A 12,288-nucleotide genomic window follows, 5' to 3' on the forward strand; every position below is an offset into this window, starting at 1 on the left:
AAGAAATGGAAAAATAATGTGTTTTGCGTTGGAAAATGAGAAGGCTTGAAGATGAAGCAACGAGGCCCAAGAACTCCTTGGATTTTCGGCAAATTGGATAATGGCCCATCAAAGCCCATGACACTAGGGTTTGTGACGCAAACCCTAGCCCTAAAGATATGTTTGCCGTGAAATTGCATGAGAGAAACAAGGAAGAGGCGTCCAAAAATCAGAAAATAAAGAAGATTTTCTATGGAGATTTTCTAGGGTTATTTTTATGGAAATAAATCAAGAGATAAAACCCTAGAAGACCTAGCCGTCCAAGCCAAGAGGAAAACAAGGGGATGCCGTGCAAACCCTAGGGAATTCGGCAAAAGATAATGAAGAGAAAAACAAGGGTTTTGCCGTGAGGAAAAATCAGAAAAAAATAAAGAGATTTCGTGGAGATTTCTTAGGGAGCTTTTAAAGGAAAGAGAATATGTGTTGAACACAAAAAGCTCTCAAAGGAGTCTAGGTTCGTCCCCCTTTATTCTCTAAGTATATTGTTGCCGAAATTGGTGAAGGAAATCAGAAAATATCTATATATATTTCGGCAAGATTATTTAGGGAATTTATATTGGAATTTTGTGATTGGTTGCACCACCTCATAGGGCTTATGTGGCACAAAATCATTGGAGAAAATTATGTGGAGGAAGCAAGAGATTGCCGTGAGCTTTGCTAGGGTGTGGACGGATTGAAGACCTAGAAGCCGTCCCCTATATATTCCTCTCTTCTCTCAACGTCAAGGGTTCCGAATTTTCCACACTTTTGCGTTTATACTTTGAGAAAATAATTCAGAAATCTCTCTAGCTTAGCCGTGCTCCTCTCCATCCTCTAGGGCAACCACGAAGTGCAAGCAAGGCCAAGGAAGAAGAAGACAAGCCGTGCACACCATCCACCCTCCACCTTGAAGATTGCTTTCGAAATTCAAGAGACCACATCATCACTTCATTCATCTCATCTTCATCACGGTGTAATCCGATTCTCCTTGTACCTTTGCTTTGTATTTTCGTTGGTTTTGCCTTAGTTGACACATATGTATGAACAAGTATTGTTTTCTGAAATTTTATGATGAATTGTTAATTTTCAGATTCATATATTGCGATTTATGGTTGCTTTTGTGTGAGTGTTTGATTAAATTTGCATGATAGAAATCTTTTGTATGTTTATCTTGAATGGTTCGAAACATTTAGGGTTTTTATATGAATGTTGCTACGAATTTGAGAACATGAATCAACTTTTTGGTTTTGTGTTCTTGAATCGATAAGTAGTAAAGGTTTTGTACAAAAACCGAATTTAATCAAAGAAGATTGCAATTAGGTGGACTTTTTCATACTAAGTTGCACATTTGAGTTGATAGCCTTTCTAGGTGTTTATTGCGTTAAACATGACATGATTGACTAGCTTTCTAGGGCTTGATTGCATGTTTGATAGAATTAATCTAGGTGCTTTCACTTAGGTTAATTAGCATTGAAAGTAAAATATGGGAAATTGTTTGCTTTTGAACGTTTCACATGATCAACTCCTCTTGCATGACTATGATGAACAATGATGAACTTGAATTAATTTTAATCATGAGTTTCGACTTTGATCTTTGTTCTTGCATTCCATTTGTATTTTTATGTTTTTGCATTTTAATTATTTAGGTAACTTAGATTTTATTTTCGGAAATTAAAACCAAAAACTCCCCCTTTTCGTAAATATGTCTATATTTTGTAAATATTATACTTTGTTTTAATTTTAATTGTTTAATTGTTTGACAATGACAGGTGTACCCTCAATCCCCGGAATAGAACGATCCCTATTTACTTTATACTACTAATGACATTTCAGGGTTAAATTGGTCGCTCGATAAAAGCGACATCAGTGGCGTGAAAAATCAAGGGAAGAATCAAAGATTACGCAAGAGATTTTCTAGGGTGGAGTTTAAGGAAAGAAATCAAGAAAGAGACCAAATTGCGTCTAGGTTCATTCCTAGAAACCCTAAGCATGTTTTGGCCGAAATATCAAGAAGAAAATCAGAAAATATTCAAGGAATTTCGGCAAGAATATATTAGGGTATCTCCTTGGAGTTTTATGATTGGTTGGATGACACACTAGGGCTTACTTGGCAATTTCTCATTGGTGGAAGGCATGTGGAATTATTAATTTAATTCCTTGGTAAATAAATCAGAAAACTCACGGCTTGGAAGCCAAGACATGCCGTTCCCTATATATACACTCACCCTAGACGTCTCCAAACACACTTTTACAAATTTAGAAAATTCTCTCTACGCGCGGAAGCTCTCTCCATTCTCTAGTGCAACTTTTGGCGTTTTCAAGCAAGGAAGGAAGAAGCAAGCTTAGGCCGTGAGCATCATCATCCATTCCACCTTGAAGCCGTGTACTTTGAAGCTTGCTTTCGAGTTTCATTAGTTCATCATTCGAGTTATTCATCCATCTCTCCATTCACGGTGTAATTCAACCTTCTTTCTTGTAATCACTTTTGATTCTCCTTGTTTGATTTCGTTGGATGTTGTTCTAGTTAACGTTTATGTTTGAACAAGGTTTATATTCTGAAAATTTATGATTGATTAAGGATTTTCGATTTCTATGTTGTGATTCCAAAGTTGCTTATGTGTGATTGTTCGATTGAGTTTGCTTTATAGATAACTTTTGTATTTTAATCTTATGTGGTTCGAAACACTTAGGGTTTTGATATAATTGGTGCTAGGTTTAAGAACATGAAATCGACTTTTCGTTTTGTGTAAACTTGAATCAAAGTAGTAAAGGTTTTGGACAAAAATCGAATTCAATTGAAGAGGATTGCAATTAGGTGAACTTATTCATACTAAGTTGTACACTTGAGTTGATAGCCTTTCCTTGAACTTCTTGCGTTGAACATGTATGATTGACTAGCTTTCTAGGGTTTGATTACATGTTTGATAGGATTAATCTATGTGCTTTCATTTAGATTAATTAGCATTGAAAAGTAAAATATGGGAAATCGTTTGCTTTCGAATGTTTCACATGATCAACTCCTTTCACATGACTTGGAAGAACAATGTAGGTTTGTATTCGAATTTAATCATGAAATCGGTTTTAATCTTTGTTTCTTACATATCATTCTTGTATTTGTGTTTTTGTTCATACTTAGTTTTAATTCTTGTTTTTAATTTTCGAAAACCAAACCCTAAAACCCCTTTTGAATTCGTAAATAATATGTATATGTGTGAATACTATACTTTGTTTTATTTTAATTGTTTAAATTGTCCTACATTGACAGGTGTACCCTCAATCCCCGGAATAGAACGATCCCTATTTGCTTATACTACTAATGATGTTTAAAGGGTTAAATTATATGCTTGCTTTGAGCGTATCAGTACTCTTTGTATGTTGAAGGGGAAGGGCTTGTGTGCTCAAGAAGTGAAGGACCCTTCAAGCGAGCGAGCCTTGCTTCGATTTCCTTTAGTGTAGAGGAACTAAAAGGCTCGGTCATTCATAGGAATCCTGAACATCATCAAAATTCAAAGAAGTTAGCAAAGTATAAAGTGAGTTAATTACAAATTAGTGATTTATACATCAACCTTACTATTCACGAGTCACTATTCACAAGTTACTATTCACGACTTTACTATTTATGATTTATACAAGTATAAAGAGAAGTATAAATTACAAACTATCCACAATCTTTTCACAAATAAACCACGTAAGAAGTTTATACAAGTATAACATTGTACAAAACAACACAATTTACAAGTGGAGGTTATGTTCAAGCATCTTATAATCTTTACAAAATAAAGTTAATATCTCAATTGATTACAAGTTGTAAGTCGAGCCCAATAGAAACCACTACTATTGGTGAGATACGATCTAGGGATAGTCGCCTAGACATAAGTCGCTTTCCTTTGTTTCAGAAGGCTAGATGGCCAGATTAAGAGGTAAGTGAGAGGGAGGACTCATTTTGGTGACACTACGGAGGCTACTCCCTCATTGAGGTTTAGGCCCCTATTGGCTACTCCCACATTGTGGTTTACGCACAGTCTATAGTATCTCTGAGATCCAATTTGAACCCATCACCCAGGGTCTCAACCTAAGACACCACCTATATACCCCTTACTCAGCTTGAAAAGAACTCATGTGTTAGACAGTTCTCCAAATGCTAATAAAAGCCGCCCTCAACCTCATAGGACCTTAGAAAGGCACTAATGAAGGGTTAAGGCCAATATTAACAAAAGGGCCCTTATCTACTCATACGATTTTACACACTTATAACAATTAAGGACTTAACAATATTTACAATTAATTCTTTTCTTTTCGCATTTTACACAAAACTTTCAAACAAACAAACGTTTACACTCTCTCTTTTTTTTTTTTTTTTTTTTTTTTTTTTGTTCTTTTTTTTTTTTTTTTTTACGAAAATAAGTACAATTATTTACATTCTTTTCTTTTCTTTATAATTATTTTCAACACTTAGGTACGGGAACAGGGAGTCTCGATGTGCAATGGGACTGAAACAGCTACCCTTTTCAAGACTATGTTTAATCCAATATACCTTAGTGAATCACAATATTTTCATTTGTTATATATATCATTGATTTCAAATTCAATTCCAAGCGGTAAATCAAGAGGACGTGCGGCCCAAGTATAGTCGTCTAGACACTAAGTCCCTCCTACATCCTTTGGGCAACCTTACTGAAATGGCCAGGTAGGGGAGGACGAACACAAGAGGTAGGATCCATTTTGGCATGAGCTACTCCCACATTGTGGTTTAGGCCCATTTGCATGCACTTCTGAATCCAAGAACCCGTCATGAGCGTTGTCCCCTTCCTAGACACCATCCCACATAGGCTATACTTACTTGGATATAAAAGGTCCTAAGTGTGAAGACAGTTCAATGAATGTTAATAAAGGCCGCCCTCAACCTTAAGGGACCTGAACTAGGTACCAATAAGGGGTTTAGGCCAATATTAATAAACACGACTTCACCTATTCCTTCTTTAATTTACAACTTACAATTAAAATTCGTATTCAATAATATAAATAACAACCTAAGTAATTAATCTACTAATTTTTGACAATTACAAAATAATTAACAAGTAAAAATTTTTTTTCTTTTTTTTTTTCGAACACAACATATAAACAAAACAAATATTCACATATTTAACAAGTGATTTTTCAATCCCCGGCAACGGCGCCAAAAATTGATGTCGCTTTTGTTGAGCGACCAATTTAACCCTGAAATGTCATTAGTAGTATAAAGTAAATAGGGATCGTTCTATTCCGGGGATTGAGGGTACACCTGTCATTATCAAACAATTAAACAATTAAAATTAAAACAAAGTATAATATTTACAAAAATATAACAAAATATATACATATTTACGAAATTAGGGGGATTTTTGGTTTTTGATTTTCGGAAATTAAACTAAGTAAAGAAAACAATTAAAAAGCAAAAACATAAAAATGCAAATGAAATACACGAACAAAGATCAAATCGGAATTTATAATCAAGGTTAATTCAAGTTCATCATTGTTCATCATAGTCATGCAAGAGGAATTGATCATGTGAAACGTTCTAAGCAAACAATTTCCCATATTTTACTTTCAATGCTAATTAACCTAAGTGAAAGCACCTAGATTAATTCTATCAAACATGCAATCAAACCCTAGAAAGCTAGTCAATCATGTCATGTTCAACGCATTAAGCATCTAGAAAGGCTATCAATTCAAATGTGCAACTTAGTATGAAAAAGTTCACCTAATTGCAATCTCCTTTGATTAAATTTCGGTTTTTGTACAAAACCTTTACTACTTGTTGATTCAAGAACACAAAACCAAAAAGTTGATTCATGTTCTCAAATTCGTAGCAACATTCACATAAAAACCCTAAATGTTTCGAACCATTCAAGATTATCATACAAACGATTTCTATCATGCAAATTCAATCAAACACTTACACAAAAGCAACCATAAATCACAATATATGAATCTGAAAATTAACAATTAATCATAAAATTTCAGAAATCAATACTTGTTCATACATAAGTGTCAACTAAGGCAAACCAACGAAAATTACAAAGCAAAGGTACAAGGAGAATCGGATTACACCGTGATGAAGATGAGATGGATGAAGTGATGATGTGGTCTCTTGAATTTCGAAAGCAATCTTCAAGGTGGAGGGTGGATGGTATGCACGGCTTGTCTTCTTCTTCCTTGGCCTTGCTTGCACTTCGTGGTTGCCCTAGAGGATGGAGAGGAGCACGGCTAAGCTAGAGAGTTTTCTGAATTATTTCTCAAGTGTAGAACGTAAAAGTGTGGAACTAGGAACTCTTGACGTTGAGAGAAGAGAGGAATATATAGGGGACGGCTTCTAGGTCTTCAAGCCGTGAATTTCTTCTTTATTTTCCATGGAATTAATCTGAAAATGCCACATAGTTTCCTCCAATGATAGCATGCCACATAAGCCCTATGAGGTGGTGCAACCAATCACAAAATTCTCTTTTAATTCCCTAGAAATATTGCCGAAATTCCTTGAGATAATTTCTGATTTTTCTTGTTTAATTTCGGCCAACTTCCTTTAGGAATTCTAGGAATGAATCTAGACTCCATTTAAGCTTTTCTTGGTCTCCACCTTTTTCTCTTTCCTTAAAACTCTCTAGGAAATCTTTTTGCCGAAATCTCTTTGTTTACTTCTTGATTCACACGGCAATTCTCTCTCCTTCCTTGTATTTCTCACGGCAATCCCTAGCTTCTCTCTCTCTTTAAACGGCAAAGGCTCAAGATAACTCTTCCAAGAATATATCATTCCAAGAAAATCTCCCTAGAAAATCTCCACCAAAATCTTCTTATTATTTCCTGATTTTCCACGTCATCTTCCTTGTTTCTCTCTAGGATTTCACGGCAAAACATCTTTAGGGCTAGGGTTTGCGTCACAAACCCTAGTTCCATGGGCCTTTGTGGGCTTTTATCCAAGTAGCCGAAAATCCAACAAGTCTTGAGAGTTTTTGGGCCTCCATGCGTCACCTTTATGCCATGTCATCATCTAGAGTCTTCAAGAAGCTTCCCTCATGCCATGTACTTCATTAATTCGATCTCCATTCTTGGTTGGCTCAAGAGTCTTGTTTTGGCCAGCTTTCCTCTTTGGACAGGGTTTCCTGGTTGGACCAGGAAAGCTTCATTTCTTCATTTCTGCTCATTTGTGCTTCCCTTTGTACTTCATCTTTGCTCCCCTTGTAGTTCGCAAGCTCCTCTTTCCATTTATGAGTTCATTTCCACTTTCTAGCTCGGAGGTCCTGAAAATAGAAACTAGTAAGAAAAATAGAAACTTTCCTAAAATGAAAAATGGCAACTTTCCTAAACTGAAAATGGGAAACTTTCTAAAAATGACAAATAGAAACTACCGAAAATAGAAACTTTCTACAAATAGGAACTTTCCCAATCAAAGAATGGAAACTTTCCTAAACAGAGTTTTATTAAGGAAATAACGCAGAAAATGTAGGGAAATGCAGTTAAAACGTCGCATTAAAATGCTCCTATCATGTAGCATGTTGAAAAGGATTTTCTGTTTTTGCACTTAGTAATTTTCGAGTAGTAGTGGTCTAGGTTACGGAAGTCGATCATTGTAGATAATTTTATTTGTTTTGTTTTTATTTTAAGTATATTAGAACCAAATCTCAAAACCCCCATTTTATTCTTTTATTTGTTTATTAACCTTCTAGTGTAGGTGTACCCTACAATCCCCGGACTGAACGATCCCTGCTTATCCTATACTGACAATTACATTTTGCAGGGTTAAACTGTGAGGCTATTTCAGCCGCATCAATACTACGGAGGCTACTCCCTCATTGAGGTTTAAGCCCCTATTGGCTACTCCCACATAGTGGTTTAGGCTCATTCTATAGTATCTCTGAGATCTAATTGAACCCATCACCCAGGGTCTCAACCTAAGACACCATCCGTATGCGCCCCTTACTCAGCTGGGAAATTAACTTATGTGTTAGACCGTTCTCCAAGTGCTAATAAAGGCCGCCCTCAACCTCAAGAGACCTAAGGAAGGTACTAATGAAGGGTTTAGGCCAATATTAACAAAAGGGCCCTTGTCTACTCATACGATTTTACACACTTACAACAATTAAGTATTTAGCTAAATTCATATCCTAAGTATATTAATCTAAGTGAAACACATTCAATTTACAATATGGTTAAAAAAAACAACTTCTACAAATTGTACAACAATGATAAAAGACATGCTTAATTTTGTAACACTCATAAAACTTAAACTAAATCACAATTAAAGGTTGGCCTAACCGAAATCGCAATTTGTCACCATTCCACAAGTGTAGTACAAAAAAATCGATGACACATTAAGTGCAAGGGATTTTAACAAAATCGATGACACTTTAAATGCAAGGGATTTTAACAATCCCCGGCAACGGCGCCAAAAATTGATGCGGCTGAAATAGCCTCACAATTTAACCCTGCAAAATGTAGTTGTCAGTATAGGATAAGCAGGGATCGTTCAGTCCGGGGATTGTAGGGTACACCTACACAAAAAGGTCAATTAACAAATAAAAGAATAAAATGGGGGGTTTTGAAATTTGGTTCCTAATCTACTTAAAATAAAAACAAAACAAATAAAACTATATACAATGATCAACTTCCCTAACCTAGACCAATACCACTCGGAAATTACTAAGTGTAAAAATAGAAAATTCATTTCAACATGCTACAAAAATGTGCCCACCTTAAATGCCTAGATAAGAGCCAAAATGAAAAGCCTCAGCGGATCAATCCATTTATCTGATTCGTTCTAATGTAGGTTTGGATCGGAAAAGTCCTTACCAAGCCTAATACTACTAAATTTCGAAAACACTCAGCGTAATTCTCTTAACTAGTAGTATTATCTAACCCTCGAATCAACTCACACGTGCAAATTAACCATTACACATAGAATTTAACACGTAATTTCCAGAATCATTTAATCATTAAAGCATGATTTTTACCACTTTTTAGAACTAATTGCTACTTGTTTAACTCAGCGTCTTAACAAATAACAATTACTCTTGGCAAATTAAGCAAACACACAAAAACTCTCACCGTTATTCTAGCATGCAAACTTATTAACCTAACTCTGAAAATTACCTAAACACGTAAAAGGGCACAAGATTGTAACATGCATCATAAAAGAATTCTCAAAAATAACTCAATAATAAACTGAAAATCTCAAAAATATTAATAAAAATATTCTGAAAATTTCATGTCTCCAATTACACAACTCACAAATTGAAACATACAAAACCGAAACAAAAATTATAAGTAGAGTCATAGTTACACTTTGAAGCTTTCCTCAGCGGCTTAGCAACAAGGTGATGAACTTGTCTCTACTATGGTGGTGGAGCGTCCTTGACTCAGCGCCTTAGAGCTTTGTAGATTGATGGATGGATTGTGGTCACGGTCTTGTAAGATATGGAGGTTTGAGGAGTGAATTGGGTAGTTTTGGAATGATCTTGGCTGGGAAGTGATGCAAATTCAGTTCTGGACGTTGTCTATTTATAGGGGAGCATTGGTTGGCTTTTGTCAATCATACCCTTCATCATTGGACGGATGAGATTGCACCGTATTTCCTTTAATTTTACAGCTGAAACATCTTTCTCCTTTATGGCCTTAACTCCTCTCATAATGGGGCAATTCCTTTAATTTCCAAGCTGAAACATCTTTTTCTTATTTATTTTTCAGTTGAAACATCTTTCTCTTTTATTCTTCAACTGAAAACATCTTTCTCCTTTATTCCCCAACTGAAAACATCTTTCTCCTTTATTCCCCAACTGAAAACATCTTTCTCCTTTATTCCCCTTCTTCATTGCTTGGTCAAATATCTTGATGCTTTATTTTATGACTCCATCATTGCTGTTTCCAAGAGTTCAACCAGGTAATGTTTCCTACAACAAGCAGGAGAATATCAGAATTTTCTAGAGAAAATAAAATGTAAAGACCGCAAAAACAGTTGATAGTTAGGAATCCTGATCCAGCTAGGATTTTTCATGAATTTTACTTTTTCCGCCTATTTCACTCCAAACACTCAACAAGACTCTAAAAACGACTCAATGACTAAAAACACTAAACTTAAGGGAGAAACAAGGCTAAAATGGGGCACATATTCAATAATATCGTCACACTTTTTGCTCCTATCATAGAGTTCAAAGGAAGTTTAGAGTGAAGTTAGGGCCCAAAATGAAGACATTTAGCCTCTTTACATTACCTCTATGGGATGTGATGCGGCTAAAAGCAAGCGCACAATTTAACCCTGAAACATTAGTAGTATGAAGTAAATAGGGATCTTTCTAATCCGGGGATTGAGGGTATACCTGTCAATGTAGGACAAACAAACAATTAAAATTAAAACAAGGTATATTATTTACACAATATAGACATATTTACGAAAAAGGGGGAATATTTTTGATTTTGGTTTTCGAAAATTAAACTAAGTTAAGAAAATAATTAAAATGCAAAAACATAAAAATACGAATGGAATGAGAGAACAAAGATCAAAACTGAAATATATGATTAAAATCGATTCAAGTTCTAACATTGTTCATCAAAGTCATGCAAGAGGAGTTGATCATGTGAAACGTTAAAAGCAAACAATTTCCCATATTTTACTTTTCAATGCTAATTAATCTAAGTGAAAGCACAAAGACTAATTCTATCAAACATGCATTCAAGCCCTAGAAAGCTAGTCAATCTTAACATGTTCAACGCAATAAACACCTAGAAAGGCTATCAACTCAAGTGTGCAACTTAGTATGAAAAAGTCCACCTAATTGCAATTCTCTTTGATTAAATCCGATTTTTGCACAAAACCTTTACTACTTGTCGATTTAAGAACACAAAACCAAAAAGTTGATTCATGTCCTTAATTTCGTAGCAACATTCATATAAAAAACCTAAAAGTTTCGAACCTTTTAAGATCAAAATACAAAAGACATCTATCATGCAAATTTAATCAAACACTCACACAAAAGCAACCATAAATCGCAATATAAGAATCTGAAATTATCAATTAATCATAAAAAATTCCAGAAATAATACTTTGTTCATACATATATGTCAACTAAGGCAAAACCAACGAAATACAAAGCAAAGGTTACAAAGGAGAATCGGATTACACCGTGGATGAAGATGAGATGAACGAATTGATGATGTGGTCTCTTGAATTTCGAAAGCAATCTTCAAGGATGGTGATGGATGAATGCTCACGGCTATGCTTCTTCTTCTTTGGCCTTGCTTGAATTCGTGGTTTGCCCTAGAGGATGGAGAAACTCACGGCTATCTAGAGAGCTTTTCTGATTTTTTTTCTAAAATGTAAATTGTGAAGGAAGAGGAACCTCTAACGTTGAGAAAGTGAGAGAATATATAGGGAACGGCCTCCTTGCTCTCCAAGCCGTGCAAACCCTAAGAATCCTCACGGCAACAATGTGCTAACTCCACATAATTTCCTCCAATGCTTGCTTGCCACATAAGCCCTATGAGGTGGTCCAACCAATCACAAAATTCCAATATTAATTCCCTAAATAATCTTGCCGAAATATATAGAGATATTTTCTGATTTATGCTTTTAAATTCGGCCAAAACTCTTTAGGGAATTTAGGAATGTATCTGATGCGGCTGAAATAGCCTCACAATTTAACCCTGCAAAATGTAGTTGTCAGTATAGGATAAGCAGGGATCGTTCAGTCCGGGGATTGTAGGGTACACCTACACAAAAAGGTCAATTAACAAATAAAAGAATAAAATGGGGGGTTTTGAAATTTGGTTCCTAATCTACTTAAAATAAAAACAAAACAAATAAAACTATATACAATGATCGACTTCCCTAACCTAGACCAATACCACTCGGAAATTACTAAGTGTAAAAACAGAAAATTCATTTCAACATGCTACAAAAATGTGCCTACCTTAAATGCCTAGATAAGAGCCAAAATGAAAAGCCTCAGCGGATCAATCCATTTATCTTATTCGTTCTAATGTAGGTTTGGATCGGAAAAGTCCTTACCAAGCCTAATACTACTAAATTTCGAAAACACTCAGCGTAATTCTCTTAACTAGTAGTATTATCTAACCCTCGAATCAACTCACACGTGCAAATTAACCATTAGACATAGAATTTAACACGTAATTTCCAGAATCGTTTAACCATTGAACATAGTTTTTACCACTTTTTAGAACTAATTGCTACTTGTTTAACTCAGCGCCTTAACAAATAACAATTACTCTTGGCAAATTAAGAAA

Source organism: Rosa chinensis, chromosome 5, assembly GCF_002994745.2.
Source record: "Rosa chinensis cultivar Old Blush chromosome 5, RchiOBHm-V2, whole genome shotgun sequence".
Classification (NCBI taxonomy): Eukaryota; Viridiplantae; Streptophyta; class Magnoliopsida; order Rosales; family Rosaceae; genus Rosa; species Rosa chinensis.